The following is an 18,052-nucleotide window of genomic DNA, read 5'->3' as shown; positions in this document are numbered from 1 at the left end:
AGGACAGGGACTGAGGAGAGGACAGGGGCTGAGGAGAGACTGGGGAGGACAGGGGCTGAGGAGAGGACAGGGGCTGAGGGAGGAGGAGGCTGGGGAGGACAGATGCTGAAGAGAGGAGAGGCTGGGGAGAGGAGGCTGGGGAGAGGAGGGACTGGGGAGGATAGGGACTGGGATCTCCTCTGTCTCCTCACCTCTGTCTCCTCTCCTCTATCTCCTCTCCTCTGTCTCCTCTCCCATGTCTCCTCTCCTCTGTCTCCTCTCCCATGTCTCCTCTCCTCTGTCTCCTCTCCTCTGTCTCCTCTCCCATGTCTCCTCTCCTCTGTCTCCTCTCCTCTGTCTCCTCTCCCATGTCTCCTCTCCTCTATATCCTCTCCTCTGTCTCCTCTCCTCTGTCTCCTCTCCCATGTCTCCTCTCCTCTATCTCCTCTCCTCTATCTCCTCTCCTCTGTCTACTCTCCCTGTCTCCTCTCCTCTGTCTCCTCTCCTCTATCTCCTCTCCTCTGTCTCCTCTCCCATGTCTCCTCTCCTCTATCTCCTCTCCTCTATCTCCTCTCCCCTGTCTCCTCTCCTCTGTCTACTCTCCCCTGTCTCTCTCCTCTGTCTCCTCTCCTCTATCTCTCTCCTCTGTCTCCTCTCCCATGTCTCCTCTCCTCTATCTCCTCTCCTCTGTCTCCTCTCCTCTGTCTCCTCTCCCATGTCTCCTCTCCTCTATCTCCTCTCCTCTATCTCCTCTCCTCTATCTCCTCTCCTCTGTCTCCTCTCCCCTGTCTCCTCTCCTCTGTCTCCTCTCCTCTATCTCCTCTCCTCTGTCTCCTCTCCTCTGTCTCCTCTCCTCTGACTCCTCTCCTCTGTCTCCTCTCCTCTATCTCTTCTCCTCTGTCTCCTCTCCTCTGTCTCCTCTCCTCTGTCTCCTCTCCTCTATCTCCCCTCCCATGTCTCCTCTCCTCTATCTCCTCTCCTCTGTCTCCTCTCCTCTATCTCCTCTCCTCTATCTCCCCTCCCATGTCTCCTCTCCTCTGTCTCCTCTCCTCTATCTCCCTCCCATGTCTCCTCTCCTCTGTCTCCTCTCCTCTATCTCCTCTCCCATGTCTCCTCTCCTCTGTCTCCTCTCCTCTGTCTCCTCTATCTCCTCTCCTCTATCTCCTCTCCTCTGTCTCCTCTCCTCTATCTCCTCTCCTCTATCTCCTCTCCTCTGTCTCCTCTCCTCTATCTCCTCTCCTCTATCTCCTCTCCTCTGTCTCCTCTCCTCTATCTCCTCTCCTCTATCTCCTCTCCTCTATCTCCTCTCCTCTGTCTCCTCTATCTCCTCTCCTCTGTCTCCTCTCCTCTATCTCCTCTCCTCTATCTCCTCTCCTCTATCTCCTCTCCTCTGTCTCCTCTCCTCTATCTCCTCTCCTCTGTCTCCTCTCCTCTATCTCCTCTCCTCTGTCTCCTCTCCTCTATCTCCTCTCCTCTGTCTCCTCTCCTCTATCTCCTCTCCTCTATCTCCTCTCCTCTGTCTCCTCTCCTCTATCTCCTCTCCTCTGTCTCCTCTCCTCTATCTCCTCTCCTCTGTCTCCTCTCCCCTGTCTCCTCTCCTCTGTCTCCTCTCCTCTATCTCCTCTCCTCTATCTCCTCTCCTCTATCTCCTCTCCTCTGTCTCCTCTCCCCTGTCTCCTCTCCTCTATCTCCTCTCCTCTGTCTCCTCTCCTCTATCTCCTCTCCTCTATCTCCTCTCCTCTGTCTCCTCTCCTCTATCTCCTCTCCTCTGTCTCCTCTCCTCTGTCTCCTCTCCTCTATCTCCTCTCCTCTATCTCCTCTCCTCTATCTCCTCTCCTCTATCTCCTCTCCTCTGTCTCCTCTCCCCTGTCTCCTCTCCTCTGTCTCCTCTCCTCTGTCTCCTCTCCCATGTCTCCTCTCCTCTATATCCTCTCCTCTGTCTCCTCTCCTCTGTCTCCTCTCCCATGTCTCCTCTCCTCTATCTCCTCTCCTCTATCTCCTCTCCTCTGTCTACTCTCCCCTGTCTCCTCTCCTCTCTGTCTCCTCTCCTCTATCTCCTCTCCTCTGTCTCCTCTCCCATGTCTCCTCTCCTCTATCTCCTCTCCTCTATCTCCTCTCCCCTGTCTCCTCTCCTCTGTCTACTCTCCCTGTCTCCTCTCCTCTGTCTCCTCTCCTCTATCTCCTCTCCTCTGTCTCCTCTCCCATGTCTCCTCTCCTCTGTCTCCTCTCCTCTGTCTCCTCTCCTCTGTCTCCTCTCCCATGTCTCCTCTCCTCTATCTCCTCTCCTCTATCTCCTCTCCTCTATCTCCTCTCCTCTGTCTCCTCTCCCTGTCTCCTCTCCTCTGTCTCCTCTCCTCTGTCTCCTCTCCTCTGTCTCCTCTCCTCTGTCTCCTCTCCTCTGTCTCCTCTCCTCTGTCTCCTCTCCTCTATCTCCTCTCCTCTGTCTCCTCTCCTCTGTCTCCTCTCCTCTGTCTCCTCTCCTCTGTCTCCCCTCCCATGTCTCCTCTCCTCTATCTCCTCTCCTCTGTCTCCTCTCCTCTATCTCCTCTCCTCTATCTCCCCTCCCATGTCTCCTCTCCTCTGTCTCCTCTCCTCTATCTCCCCTCCCATGTCTCCTCTCCTCTGTCTCCTCTCCTCTATCTCCTCTCCCATGTCTCCTCTCCTCTGTCTCCTCTCCTCTGTCTCCTCTATCTCCTCTCCTCTATCTCCTCTCCTCTGTCTCCTCTCCTCTATCTCCTCTCCTCTATCTCCTCTCCTCTGTCTCCTCTCCTCTATCTCCTCTCCTCTGTCTCCTCTCCTCTGTCTCCTCTCCTCTATCTCCTCTCCTCTATCTCCTCTCCTCTATCTCCTCTCCTCTGTCTCCTCTCCTCTATCTCCTCTCCTCTGTCTCCTCTCCTCTATCTCCTCTCCTCTATCTCCTCTCCTCTGTCTCCTCTCCTCTATCTCCTCTCCTCTATCTCCTCTCCTCTATCTCCTCTCTCTGTCTCCTCTCCTCTCTCCTCTCTCTGTCTCTCTCTCTCTCCTCTCCTCTATCTCCTCTCCTCTGTCTCCTCTCCTCTATCTCCTCTCCTCTGTCTCCTCTCCTCTATCTCCTCTCCTCTGTCTCCTCTCCCTGTCTCCTCTCCTCTGTCTCCTCTCCTCTATCTCCTCTCCTCTATCTCCTCTCCTCTGTCTCCTCCCTGTCTCCTCTCCTCTATCTCCTCTCCTCTGTCTCTCCTCTATCTCCCTCTATCTCCTCTCCTCTGTCTCCTCTCCTCTATCTCCTCTCCTCTGTCTCCTCTCCTCTGTCTCCTCTCCTCTATCTCCTCTCCTCTATCTCCTATCTCCTCTCCTCTATCTCCTCTCCTCTGTCTCCTCTCCTCTGTCTCCTCTCCCTGTCTCCTCTGTCTCCTCTCCTCTATCTCCTCTCCTCTATCTCCTCTCCTCTATCTCCTCTCCTCTGTCTCCTCTCCTCTGTCTCCTCTCCTCTATCTCCTCTCCTCTGTCTCCTCTCCCATGTCTCCTCTCCCATCACCTCTCCACTGTCTCCTCTCCTCTGTCTCCTCTCCTCTATCTCCTCTCCTCTGTCTCCTCTCCTCTGTCTCCTCTCCTCTATCTCCTCTCCTCTATCTCCTCTCCCCTGTCTCCTCTCCTCTATCTCCTCTCCTCTGTCTCCTCTCCTCTATCTCCTCTCCTCTATCTCCTCTCCTCTATCTCCTCTCCTCTGTCTCCTCTCCTCTGTCTCCTCTCCTCTGTCTCCTCTCCTCTATCTCCTCTCCTCTGTCTCCTCTCTCCCCTGTCTCCTCTCCCATGTCTCCTCTCCTCTATCTCCTCTCCTCTGTCTCCTCTCCTCTGTCTCCTCTCTCCTCTCTCCTCTGTCTCCTCTCCTCTGTCTCCTCTCCTCTGTCTCCTCTCCTCTGTCTCCTCTCCTCTGTCTCCTCTCCTCTCCTCTGTCTCCTCTCCCATGTCCTCTCCTCCCCATGTCTCCTCTCCTCTGTCTCTCTCCTCTGTCTCCTCTCCCATGTCTCCTCTCCTCTATCTCCTCTCCCATGTCTCCTCTCTCCTCTCCTCTGTCTCCTCTCCTCTATCTCCTCTCCTCTATCTCCTCTGTCTCCTCTCCTCTGTCTCCTCTCCTCTGTCTCCTCTCCTATCTCCTCTCCTGTCTCCTCTCCCATGTCTCCTCTCCTCTGTCTCCTCTCCTCTGTCTCCTCTCCCATGTCTCCTCCTCCTCTCCTCTGTCTCCTCTCCTCTGTCTCCTCTCCTCTCCCATGTCTCCTCTCCTCTGTCTCCTCTCCTCTGTCTCCTCTCCTCTCCCTCTCCTCTGTCTCCTCTCTCTCTCTATCTCCTCTCCTCTGTCTCCTCTCCCTGTCTCCTCTCCCTCTGTCTCCTCTCCCCTCTGTCTCCTCTCCTCTATCTCCTCTCCTCTATCTCCTCTCCTCTATCTCCTCTCCTCTGTCTCCTCTCCCCTGTCTCCTCTCCTCTATCTCCTCTCCTCTATCTCCTCTCCTCTATCTCCTCTCCTCTGTCTCCTCTCCTCTATCTCCTCTCCTCTGTCTCCTCTCCTCTGTCTCCTCTCATCTATCTCCTCTCCTCTATATCCTCCTCCTCTCCTCTGTCTCCTCTCCTCTATCTCCTCTCCTCTGTCTCCTCTCCCCTGTCTCCTCTCCTCTGTCTCCTCTCCTCTATCTCCTCTCCTCTATCTCCTCTCCTCTGTCTCCTCTCCTCTGTCTCCTCTCCTCTATCTCCTCTCCTCTGTCTCCTCTCCCATGTCACCTCTCCACTGTCTCCTCTCCTCTGTCTCCTCTCCTCTATCTCCTCTCCTCTGTCTCCTCTCCTCTGTCTCCTCTCCTCTATCTCCTCTCCCCTGTCTCCTCTATCTCCTCTCCTCTGTCTCCTCTCCCTATCTCCTCTCCTATCTCCTCTCCTCTATCTCCTCTCCTCTGTCTCCTCTCCTCTGTCTCCTCTCCTCTGTCTCCTCTCCTCTATCTCCTCTCCCATGTCTCCTCTCCCATGTCTCCTCTCCTCTGTCTCCTCTCCTCTGTCTCCTCTCCCATGTCTCCTCTCCTCTGTCTCCTCTCCTCTGTCTCCTCTCCTCTATCTCCTCTCCCATGTGTCCTCTGTCTCCTCTTTAAATCACAGGAGGAGGAGAATGAACTGGCCTGGCTTCAGAACCATAAGGAATGTTTCCATGACAACACTAACAGCCCACATCATATACAATAGATCAGGGTTCTCCTGTCATTCCCCGACCGGAGGCCCGTCTGTCATTCCCCGACCGGAGGCCCGTCTGTCATTCCCCTGACCGTCTGTCATTCCCGACCGGAGGCCCGTCTGTCATTCCCCGACCGGAGGCCCGTCTGTCATTCCCGACCGGAGGCCCGTCTGTCATTCCCCGACCGGAGGCCCGTCTGTCATTCCCGACCGGAGGCCCGTCTGTCATTCCCCGGGAGGCCCGTCTGTCATTCCCGACCGGAGGCCCGTCTGTCATTCCCCGACCGGAGGCCCGTCTGTCATTCCCCGACCGGAGGCCCGTCTGTCATTCCCCGACCGGAGGCCCGTCTGTCATTCCCCGACCGGAGGCCCGTCTGTCATTCCCCGACCGGAGGCCCGTCTGTCATTCCCCGACCGGAGGCCCGTCTGTCATTCCCCGACCGGAGGCCCGTCTGTCATTCCCCGACCGGAGGCCCGTCTGTCATTCCCCGACCGGAGGCCCGTCTGTCATTCCCCGATCGGAGGCCCGTCTGTCATTCCCCGACCGGAGGCCCGTCTGTCATTCCCCGACCGGAGGCCCGTCTGTCATTCCCCGACCGGAGGCCCGTCTGTCATTCTATTCACCCTCCAGAGCAAAAAAAGTATAAAATAAATATTAAGACTGTAAAAACACCAGCAAATCAAATAAGAATGGCTGTTCATTTTAGAAATGTGTTCTAAAGGATTCCCAAACATAACAGAGAGATACTGTACACATGGTCGTATACAAATATAAGGCTTGAAATGTTCATGTTTTAGTCAAATATTATATCTGTTTGGGCTTCTGGCAGAAATCTTCTTACGCCCTGACCATTCACTCAAGAAAATATGGTCCTGAGGCTGAATGTAGTTGATTATCTCTACTATATATCATCATGGTGTAGTTTATTATCTCTACTATATATAATCATGGTGCTATTGATGATCTCTAATATATATCATCATGGCGTTATTGATTATCTCAACTATATATCATCATGGTGTTATTGATGATCTCTACTATATATCATCATGGTGTAGTTTATTATCTCTACTATGTATCATTACGGTGTAGTTGATTATCTCTACTATATATCATCATGGTGTAGTTGATGATCTCTACTATATATCATCGTGGTGTAGTTTATTATCTCTACTATGTATCATTACGGTGTAGTTGATTATCTCTACTATATATCATCATGGTGTAGTTGATGATCTCTACTATATATCATTGTGGTGTAGTTTATTATCTCTACTATGTATCATTATGGTGTAGTTGATTATCTCTACTATATATCATCATGGTGTAGTTGATGATCTCTACTATATATCATCATGGTGTAGTTTATTATCTCTACTATATATCATCATGGTGTTATTGCTATCTGCCACAGTGGATAGACCCTACTGGTCTGCTATCTGCCACAGTGGATAGACCCTACTGGTCTGCTATCTGCCACAGTGGATAGACCCTACTGGTCTGCTATCTGCCACAGTGGATAGACCCTACTGGTCTGCTATCTGCCACAGTGGATAGACCCTACTGGTCTGCTATCTGCCACAGTGGATAGACCCTACTGGTCTGCTATCTGCCACAGTGGATAGACCCTACTGGTCTGCTATCTGCCACAGTGGACAGACCCTACTGGTCTGCTATCTGCCACAGTGGATAGACCCTACTGGTCTGCTATCTGCCGCAGTGGACAGACCCTACTGGTCTGCTATCTGCCACAGTGGATAGACCCTACTGGTCTGCTATCTGCCACAGTGGATAGACCCTACTGGTCTGCTATCTGCCACAGTGGATAGACCCTACTGGTCTGCTATCTGCCACAGTGGATAGACCCTACTGGTCTGCTATCTGCCACAGTGGATAGACCCTACTGGTCTGCTATCTGCCACAGTGGACAGACCCTACTGGTCTGCTATCTGCCACAGTGGACAGACCCTACTGGTCTGCTATCTGCCACAGTGGATAGACCCTACTGGTCTGCTATCTGCCACAGTGGATAGACCCTACTGGTCTGCTATCTGCCACAGTGGATAGACCCTACTGGTCTGCTATCTGCCACAGTGGATAGACCCTACTGGTCTGCTATCTGCCACAGTGGATAGACCCTACTGGTCTGCTATCTGCCACAGTGGACAGACCCTACTGGTCTGCTATCTGCCACAGTGGATAGACCCTACTGGTCTGCTATCTGCCACAGTGGATAGACCCTACTGGTCTGCTATCTGCCACAGTGGACAGACCCTACTGGTCTGCTATCTGCTGCCACAGTGGACAGACCCTACTGGTCTGCTATCTGCCACAGTGGATAGACCCTACTGGTCTGCTATCTGCCACAGTGGATAGACCCTACTGGTCTGCTATCTGCCACAGTGGATAGACCCTACTGGTCTGCTATCTGCCACAGTGGATGACCCTACTGGTCTGCTATCTGCCACAGTGGATAGACCCTACTGGTCTGCTATCTGCCACAGTGGATAGACCCTACTGGTCTGCTATCTGCCACAGTGGACAGACCCTACTGGTCTGCTATCTGAACAGTGGATAGACCCTACTGGTCTGCTATCTGAACAGTGGATAGACCCTTACTGGTCTGCTATCTGCCACAGTGGACAGACCCTACTGGTCTGCTATCTGAACAGTGGACAGACCCTACTGGTCTGCTATCTGCCACAGTGGAACAGGGTCTGCTATCTGCCACAGTGGATAGAACCTACTGGTCTGGAACAGGGTTATCTGCCACAGTGGATAGGCCAGAACAGGCCCCCTGGTTACAGTGTTTACCTTGAGGAGTGTGGCTGAGAGAGACAGGATTTTGGAGGCCCAGAGTCTATGGGTGCATCCAAATGGCCACCTAACAGGGTTATGGAACAGGGTTATGGAACAGGGTTATGGAACTGGGTTATGGGTTATGGAACAGGATTATGGGTTATGGAACAGGGTTATGGAACAGGGTTATGGGTTATGGAACAGGGCTATGGAACAGGGTTATGGAACAGGGTTATGGGTTATGGAACAGGGTTATGGAACAGGGTTATGGGTTATGGAACAGGGTTATGGAACAGGGTTATGGGTTATGGAACAGGGTTATGGAACAGGGTTATGGAACAGGGTTATGGGTTATGGAACAGGGTTATGGAACAGGGTTATGGGGGTTATGGAACAGGGTTATGGAACAGGGTTATGGGTTATGGAACAGGGTTATGGAACAGGGTTATGGGTTATGGAACAGGGTTATGGAACAGGGTTCGGGAAATGGGTTATGGAACAGGGTTATGGGTTATGGAACAGGGTTATGGAACAGGGTTATGGGTTATGGAACAGGGTTATGGAACAGGGTTATGGAACAGGGTTATGGGTTATGGAACAGGGTTATGGAACAGGGTTATGGGTTATGGAACAGGGTTATGGAACAGGATTATGGGTTATGGAACAGGGCTATGGAACAGGGTTATGGAACAGGTGTTATGGAACAGGGTTATGGAACAGGGTTATGGAACAGGGTTATGGAACAGGGCTTATGGGTTATGCAACAGGGTTATGGAACAGGGTTATGGAACAGGGTTATGGAACAGGGTTATGGGTTATGGAACAGGGTTATGGAACAGGGTTATGGAACAGGGTTATGGAACAGGGTTATGGAACAGAGTTATGGAACAGGGTTATGGAACAGGGTTATGGAATAGGGTTATGGAACAGGGTTATGGAACAGGGTTATGGAACAGGGTTATGGAACAGGGTTATGGAACAGGGTTATGGAACAGGGCTATGGAACAGGGTTATGGAACAGGGTTATGGGTTATGGAACAGGGTTATGGAACAGGGTTATGGAACAGGGTTATGGGTTATGGAACAGGGTTATGGAACAGGGTTATGGGTTATGGAACAGGGTTATGGAACAGGGTTATGGAACAGGGTTATGGAACAGGGTTATGGAACAGGGTTATGGAACAGGGTTATGGAACAGGGTTATGGGTTATGGAACAGGGTTATGGGTTATGGAACAGGGTTATGGAACAGTTATGGAACAGGGTTTGGAACAGGGTTATGGAACAGGGTTATGGAACAGGGTTATGGAACAGGGTTATGGAACAGGGTTATGGAACAGGGTTATGGAACAGGGTTATGGAACTTTATGGAACAGGGTTATGGAACAGGGTTATGGAACAGGGTTATGGAACAGGGTATGGAACAGGTTATGGAACAGGGTTATGGGTTATGGAACAGGGTTATGGGTTAAACAGGGTTATGGAACAGGGTTATGGAACAGGGTTATGGGTTATGGAACAGGGTTATGGAACAGGGTTATGGAACAGGGTTATGGAACAGGGTTATGGGTTATGGAACAGGGTTATGGGTTGTGGAACAGGGTTATGGGTTATGGAACAGGGTTATGGAACAGGGTTATGGGTTATGGAACAGGGTTATGGAACAGGGTTATGGAACAGGGTTATGGGTTAAACAGGGTTATGGAACAGGGTTATGGAACAGGGCTATGGAACAGGGTTATGGAACAGGGTTATGGAACAGGGTTATGGGTTATGGAACAGGGTTATGGAACAGGGTTATGGAACAGGGCTATGGAACAGGGTTATGGAACAGGGCTATGGAACAGGGTTATGGAACAGGGTTATGGAACAGGGTTATGGGTTATGGAACAGGGTTATGGAACAGGGTTATGGGTTATGGAACAGGGTTTTGGGTTATGGAACAGGGTTATGGAACAGGGTTATGGGTTATGGAACAGGGTTATGGAACAGGGTTATGGAACAGGGTTATGGAACAGGGTTATGGAACAGGGTTATGGAACAGGGTTATGGAACAGGGTTATGGGTTATGGAACAGGGTTATGGAACAGGGTTATGGAACAGGGTTATGGGTTATGGAACAGGGTTATGGAACAGGGTTATGGAACAGGGTTATGGAACAGGGTTATGGGTTAAACAGGGTTATGGAACAGGGTTATGGAACAGGGTTATGGAACAGGGTTATGGGTTATGGAACAGGGCTATGGAACAGGGTTATGGGTTATGGAACAGGGTTATGGAACAGGGTTATGGAACAGGGTTATGGGTTATGGAACAGGGTTATGGAACAGGGTTATGGAACAGGGTTATGGAACAGGGTTATGGAACAGGGTTATGGAACAGGGTTATGGGTTATGGAACAGGGTTATGGAACAGGGTTATGGAACAGGGTTATGGAACAGGGTTATGGGTTATGGAACAGGGTTATGGAACAGGGTTATGGAACAGGGTTATGGAACAGGGTTATGGGTTATGGAACAGGGCTATGGAACAGGGTTATGGGTTATGGAACAGGGTTATGGAACAGGGTTATGGAACAGGGTTATGGGTTATGGAACAGGGTTATGGAACAGGGTTATGGAACAGGGTTATGGAACAGGGTTATGGGTTATGGAACAGGGTTATGGGTTATGGAACAGGGCTCTGGAACAGGGTTATGGGTTATGGAACAGGGTTATGGAACAGGGTTATGGAACAGGGTTATGGAACAGGGTTATGGGTTATGGAACAGGGCTTTGGAACAGGGTTATGGGATATGGAACAGGGTTATGGGTTATGGAACAGGGTTTGGAACAGGGTTATGGGTTATGGAACAGGGTTATGGAACAGGGTTATGGAACAGGGTTATGGGTTATGGAACAGGGTTATGGGTTATGGAACAGGGTTATGGGTTATGGAACAGGGTTATGGAACAGGGTTATGGAAACAGGGTTATGGAACAGGGTTATGGAACAGGGTTATGGAACAGGGTTATGGGTTAAACAGGGTTATGGAACAGGGTTATGGAACTCAAGAGAACAGGGTTATGGAACAGGGTTAAGGTTATGGACCAGGGTTAATGGAACAGGGTTATGGGTTAAACAGGGTTATGGAACAGGGTTATGGAACAGGGTTATGTGTTATGGAACAATGGAACAGGGCTATTTATGGAACAGGGTTATGGAACAGGGTTATGGGTTATGGAACAGGGTTATGGAACAGGGTTATGGAACAGGGTTATGGAACAGGGCTATGGGTTATGGAACAGGGTTATGGAACAGGGTTATGGGTTATGGAACAGGGTTATGGGTTATGGAACAGGGTTATGGAACAGGGCTATGGGTTATGGAACAGGGTTATGGAACAGGGTTATGGGTTATGGAACAGGGTTATGGAACAGGGTTATGGAACAGGGCTATGGGTTATGGAACAGGGTTATGAAACAGGGTTATGGAACAGGGCTATGGGTTATGGAACAGGGTTATGGGTTATGGAACAGGGTTTTGGAACAGGGTAATGAAACAGGGTTATGGAACAGGGTTATGGAACAGGGCTATGGGTTATGGAACAGGGTTATGGGTTATGGAACAGGGTTATGGAACAGGGTTATGGGTTATGGAACAGGGTTATGGAACAGGGTTATGGAACAGGGTTATGGAACAGGGCTATGGGTTATGGAACAGGGTTATGGGTTATGGAACAGGGTTATGGAACAGGGTTATGGGTTATGGAACAGGGTTATGGGTTATGGAACAGGGTTATGGAACAGGGTTATGGAACAGGGTTATGGGTTATGGAACAGGGTTATGGGTTATGGAACAGGGTTATGGGTTATGGAACAGGGTTTTGGAACAGGGTTGTGGAACAGGGTTATGGAACAGGGTTATGGGTTATGGAACAGGGTTATGGAACAGGGTTATGGGTTATGGAACAGGGTTATGGGTTATGGAACAGGGTTATGGGTTATGGAACAGGGTTATGGAACAGGGTTATGGGTTATGGAACAGGGTTATGGGTTATGAAACAGGGTGGGTTATGGAACAGGGTTATGGAACAGGGTTATGGGTTATGAAACAGGGTTATGGAACAGGGTTATGGGTTAAAACAGGGTTATGGGTTATGGAACAGGGTTATGGGTTAGGAACAGGGCAGGGTTATGGAACAGGGTTATGGGTTATGGAACAGGGTTATGGAACAGGGTTATGGGTTATGGAACAGGGTTATGGGTTATGGAACAGGGCTATGGAACAGGGTTATGGAACAGGGTTATGGAACTGGGTTATGGAACAGGGTTATGGGTTATGGAACAGGGTTATGGAACAGGGTTATAGGTTATGGAACAGGGTTATGGGTTATGGAACAGGGTTATGGGTTATGGAACAGGGTTATGGGTTATGGAATAGACTTTGTGACTCAGTTGTTGACTTTGTTACAGGTGAAGAATAAACAACCCCAATCCTCATTTAAAATATATATAGACATATACACATGTTGTTTTTCCAACAAAATATTTTAAAACAGTTTTATGGTAGGCTACACGTACTCAAGAGAACAGTTTTAAACTGAGACTAAACAACGGCATCTATAAAAACAACAGTTTATGACACAACAGCCCAGTTATAGTAACAGATCTCCATATCCAGATACAGCTGACATTTGGGTTTGGATCTGGGTCAGAGCCGGGTCTAGACAGGGGCAGTTCTGGGGGGTTACAGAGAGAGGGAAGCCCTGCTCTGAGTCAGTGAGAGGCAAGACAGTGCGTCAGTGTTCGAGGGGAATCCACAATTACTCACCGACAGTGAAATGTGAGACGGGTGAAAGTGGTTGTGAAGTGGCGACCGCTGACACCATTCAGATAGAGCCAGGGGGTGTTTTTAGCCCCTGTCTACTACACTGAGGCTTCTACAGTCGGTCCTAGGCGACCGCTGACACCACTCAGATAGAGCCAGGGGTGTTTTTAGCCCCTGTCTACTACACTGAGGCTTCTACAGTCGGTCCTAGGCGACCGCTGACACCACTCAGATAGAGCCAGGGGGTGTTTTTAGCCCCTGTCTACTACACTGAGGCTTCTACAGTCGGTCCTAGGCGACCGCTGACACCACTCAGATAGAGCCAGGGGGTGTTTTTAGCCCCTGTCTACTACACTGAGGCTTCTACAGTCGGTCCTAGGCGACCGCTGACACCACTCAGATAGAGCCAGGGGGTGTTTTTAGCCCCTGTCTACTACACTGAGGCTTCTACAGTCGGTCCTAGGCGACCGCTGACACCACTCAGATAGAGCCAGTGGGTCCTATCTCTGTCGGTCCTAGGCGACCGCTGACACCACTCAGATAGAGCCAGGGGGTGTTTTTAGCCCCTGTCTACTACACTGAGGCTTCTACAGTCGGTCCTAGGCGACCGCTGACACCACTCAGATAGAGCCAGGGGGTGTTTTTAGCCCCTGTCTACTACACTGAGGCTTCTACAGTCGGTCCTAGGCGACCGCCGACACCACTCAGATAGAGCCAGGGGGTGTTTTTAGCCCCTGTCCCCTGGGGTTTAGTCCTATCTTCTACAGTCGGTCCTAGGGTTAACAGAGATGGTTCTCCCTCTCTGTCAAATCAGTCCAAAACATATGTCCTGGGTCAACTCAGTCCAAAACATATGTCCTGGGTCAACTCAGTCCATAACATATGTCCTGGGTCAACTCAGTCCAAAACATATGTCCTGGGTCAACTCAGTCTAATACATATGTCCTGGGTCAACTCAGTCCAAAACATATGTCCTGGGTCAACTCAGTCCATAACATATGTCCTGGGTCAACTCAGTCCAAAACATATGTCCTGGGTCAACTCAGTCCAAAACATATGTCCTGGGTCAACTCAGTCTAAAACATATGTCCTGGGTCAACTCAGTCTAATACATATGTCCTGGGTCAAATCAGTCCAAAACATATGTCCTGGGTCAACTCAGTCTAAAACATATGTCCTGGGTCAACTCAGTCTAATACATATGTCCTGGGTCAACTCAGTCCAAAACATATGTCCTGGGTCAACTCAGTCCAAAACATATGTCCTGGGTCAACTCAGTCCAAAACATATGTCCTGGGTCAACTCAGTCCAAAACATATGCCTGGGTCAACTCAGTCCATAACATTTGTCCTGGGTCAACTCAGTCCATAACATATGTCCTGGGTCAACTCAGTCCAAAACATATGTCCTGGGTCAACTCAGTCTATAACATATGTCCTGGGTCACCAGTCCAAAACATTTGTCCTGGGTCAACTCAGAGCCTAATACATATGTCCTGGGTCAACTCCAAAACATATGTCCTGGGTTTAACTCAGTCCAAAACATAAGTCCTGGGTCAAAGGCCAAAAACATAGACTGGGTCAACTCAAATGGCCCTATAACATATGTCCTGGGTCAAATCAGTCCATAACATATGTCCTGGGTCAACTCAGTCTAAAACATAAGTCCTGGGTCAACTCAGTCCAAAACATATGTACTGGGTCAACTCAGTCCAAAACATATGTCCTGGGTCAACCAGAGCCAAAACATGGCCCCTGGGTCAACCAGTCACCCCTATGTCCTGGGTCAACTCAGTCCAAAACATAAGTCCTGGGTCAACTCAGTCCAAAACATATGTCCTGGGTCAACTCAGTCCAAAACATATGTCCTGGGTCAACTCAGTCCAAAACATATGTCCTGGGTCAACTCAGTCCAAAACATATGTACCTGGGTCAACTCAGTCCAAAACAAACCTGGCCCCAGTCTATACATAGATCCTGGGTCAACTCAGTCCAAAACATGTCCTGGGTAACCAGTCCAAATGGCCCCTATAACCAGAAAATGGCCCATAACCAGAGCCAAATGGCCCCCTATAACCAGAGCCAATACATATGTCCTGGGTCAACTCAGTCTATAACCAGAGCCAAATGGCCAACTCAGTCCAAAACATATGTCCAGAGCCAAATGGCCCCTAAACCAGAGCCAAATGGGTCAACTCAGTCCAAAACATATGTCCTGGGCCAACTGAGCCCCATAACATATGTCCTGGCCCATAACCAGAGCCAAATGGCCTGGGTCAACTCAGAGCCAAAACATGGCCTAAAATGGCCAGAGCCAAAAAATGGTCCAAAACATAAGTCCTGGCCATTTCCAAAACCAGATGCCTGGGTCAACTGTCCCCTATAACCAGAGCCAAATGGCCCATATGTCCTGGGTAACCAGAGCCAAATGGCCTCCTATAACCAGAACTCAGCCAAATGGCCCCTGGGTCAACCAACCAAAACATGAGCCTGGGTCAACTGTCCAAAACCTATGTCCTGGGTCAAATGGCCCCCTCTAATACATATGTCCTGGGCCAAATGGCAGTCTAATACATATGGCCTGGGTAACCAGAGCCAAATGGCCCCTATAACCAGAGCCAAATGGCCCCCTGGCCAACCAGTCCAAAACATATGTCCTGGGTAACCAGAGCCAAATGGTCCTATAACCAGAGCCAAATGGCCCTGGGTCAACCAGTAAAACATTTGTCCTGGGTCAACCAGAAATGCCTGGGTCAATGGTCCAAAACATATGTCCTGGGTCAACCAGTCCAATACATATGTCCTGGGTCAACTCCCTAATACATATGTCCTGGGACAACTCAGTCCAAAACATATGTCCTGGGTCAACCAGAGCCTAATACATATATCCTGGGTCAAACCAGAGCCAAAACATATGTCCTGGGTCAACTCAGTCCATAACATATGTCCTGGGTCAGAGCATATGTCCTGGGTCAACTCAGTCCAAAACATATGTCCTGGGTCAACTCAGTCTAATACATATGTCCTGGGTCAAATGGTCCAAAAGAGCATATGTCCTGGGTCAACTCAGTCCATATATCCTGGGTCAAATGGTCCATAACCATATGTCCTGGGTCAACTCAGTCCAAATGGTCCTATAACCAGAGCCAAATATGTCCTGGGTCAACTCAGTCCAAAACATATGTCCTGGGTCAACTGGTCCAAAACATATGTCCTGGGTCAACCAGTCCAGCCATATGTCCTGGGTCAAATCAGTCCATAACATATGTCCTGGGTCAACCAGAGCCAAATGGCCTGGGTCAACTCAGTCTAATACATATGTCCAGGGTCAAATGGCTCAGTCCAAAACATGTCCTGGGTCAAATCAGTCCAAAACATATGTCCTGGGTCAACTTTAACAGAGCCAAAACATGGCCTGGGTCAACTCAGTCCAAAACATATGTCCTGGGTCAGCCAGTCTAATGGTCCTGGGTCAACTCAGTCTAAAACATATGTCCAAATGGCCCCATATGTCCTGGGTCAGAGCCAAATGGCCCCTGGGTCAACCAGAGCCAAAACATATGTCCTGGGTCAACTCAGTCTAATACATATGTCCAGGGCCAAATCAGCCAAAACATGGTCCTGGGTCAACTCAGTCCAAAACATATGTCCTGGGTCCTATAACAGTCCAAAACATATGTCCTGGGTCAACTCCAGTCTAATACATATGTCCAGAGCCAAATGTCCTGGGTCAACTCAGTCCAAAACATATGTCCTGGGTCAACCAGAGCCAAAACATATGTCCTGGGTCAACTCAGTCTAATACATATGTCCTGGGTCAACTCAGTCCATAACATATGTCCTGGGTCAAATCAGTCTAAAACATATGTCCTGGGTCAACCAGTCTAATACATATGTCCTGGGTCAACTCAGTCCAAAACATATGTCCTGGGTCAACTCAGTCCAAAACATATGTCCTGGGTCAACTCAGTCCATAACATATGTCCTGGGTCAGTCCAAAACATGGTCCTGGGTCAACTCAGTCTAATACATATGTCCTGGGTCCCCCTATAACTCAGTCCATAACATATGTCCCCCTGGGTCAACTCAGTCTAATACATATGTCCTGGGTAACCAGTCCAAAACATATGTCCTGGGCCAATGGCCTGGGTCAACTCAGTCCAAAACATTTGTCCTGAGCCAAATGGTCCCCATATGTCCAGGGCCAAATGGTCCAAAACATATGTCCTGGGTCAACCAGAGCCAAATATGTCCTGGGTCAACTCAGTCCAAAACATATGTCCTGGGTCAACTCAGCCAAAACATATGTCCTGGGTCAACTCAGTCCAAAACATATGTCCTGGGTCCAAGCTCAGTCCAAAACAATGTCCTGGGTCAACTCAGTCTAAAACATATGTCCAGAGCCAAATGGCAGTCTAATACATATGTCCTAAGTCCAAAACATATGTCCTGGGTCAAATGTCTAATACATATGGCCTGGGTCAACTCAGTCCAAAACATATGTCCTGGGTCAACTCAGCCCATAACCAGAGGGTCAACTCAGTCCAAAACATATGCCCCCTATAACCAGAGCCAAATGGTCCCAACTCAGTCTAATACATATGTCCAGGGTCAACTCAGCCAAAACATATGTCCTGGGTCATAACCAGAAAAATGGCCCCATAACTCAGAGCCAAAACATATGTCCTGGGTCAACTCAGTCTAACCAGAGCCAAATGGCAACCAGTCTAATACATATGTCCAGGGTCAACTCAGCCAAAACATATGTCCTGGGTCAACCAGTCCAAAACATATGTCCTGGGTCAACCAGAGCCAATGTCCTGGGCCAACTGGTCCATAACATATGTCCTGGGTCAACCAGAGCCAAAACATATGTCCTGGGTCAACTCAGTCCAAAACAGAGGGTCAACTCAGTCTAATACATATGTCCTGGGTCAACTCATAAAACATATGTCCTGGGTCAACTCAGCCAAAACATATGTCCTGGGTCAACCAGTCCATAACATATGTCCTGAGCCAAATGTCCCAAAACATATGTCCTGGGTCCAGAGCCAAATGTCCTGGGTAACCAGTCCAAAACATATGTCCTGGGTCAACTCAGTCCAAATGTCCCCTATAACCAGAGCCAAATGGCCCCATTTAACCAGAGCCAAATGGCCCCTATAACCAGAGCCAAATGGCCCCCTATAACCAGAGCCAAATGGCCCCTATAACCAGAGCCAAATGGCCCCCTATAACCAGAGCCAAATGGCCCCTATAACCAGAGCCAAATGGCCC

This window comes from Oncorhynchus keta, unplaced genomic scaffold (genome assembly GCF_023373465.1).
Source record: "Oncorhynchus keta strain PuntledgeMale-10-30-2019 unplaced genomic scaffold, Oket_V2 Un_contig_1335_pilon_pilon, whole genome shotgun sequence".
Classification (NCBI taxonomy): Eukaryota; Metazoa; Chordata; class Actinopteri; order Salmoniformes; family Salmonidae; genus Oncorhynchus; species Oncorhynchus keta.
Note: the sequence above shows the minus strand (reverse complement) of the source record.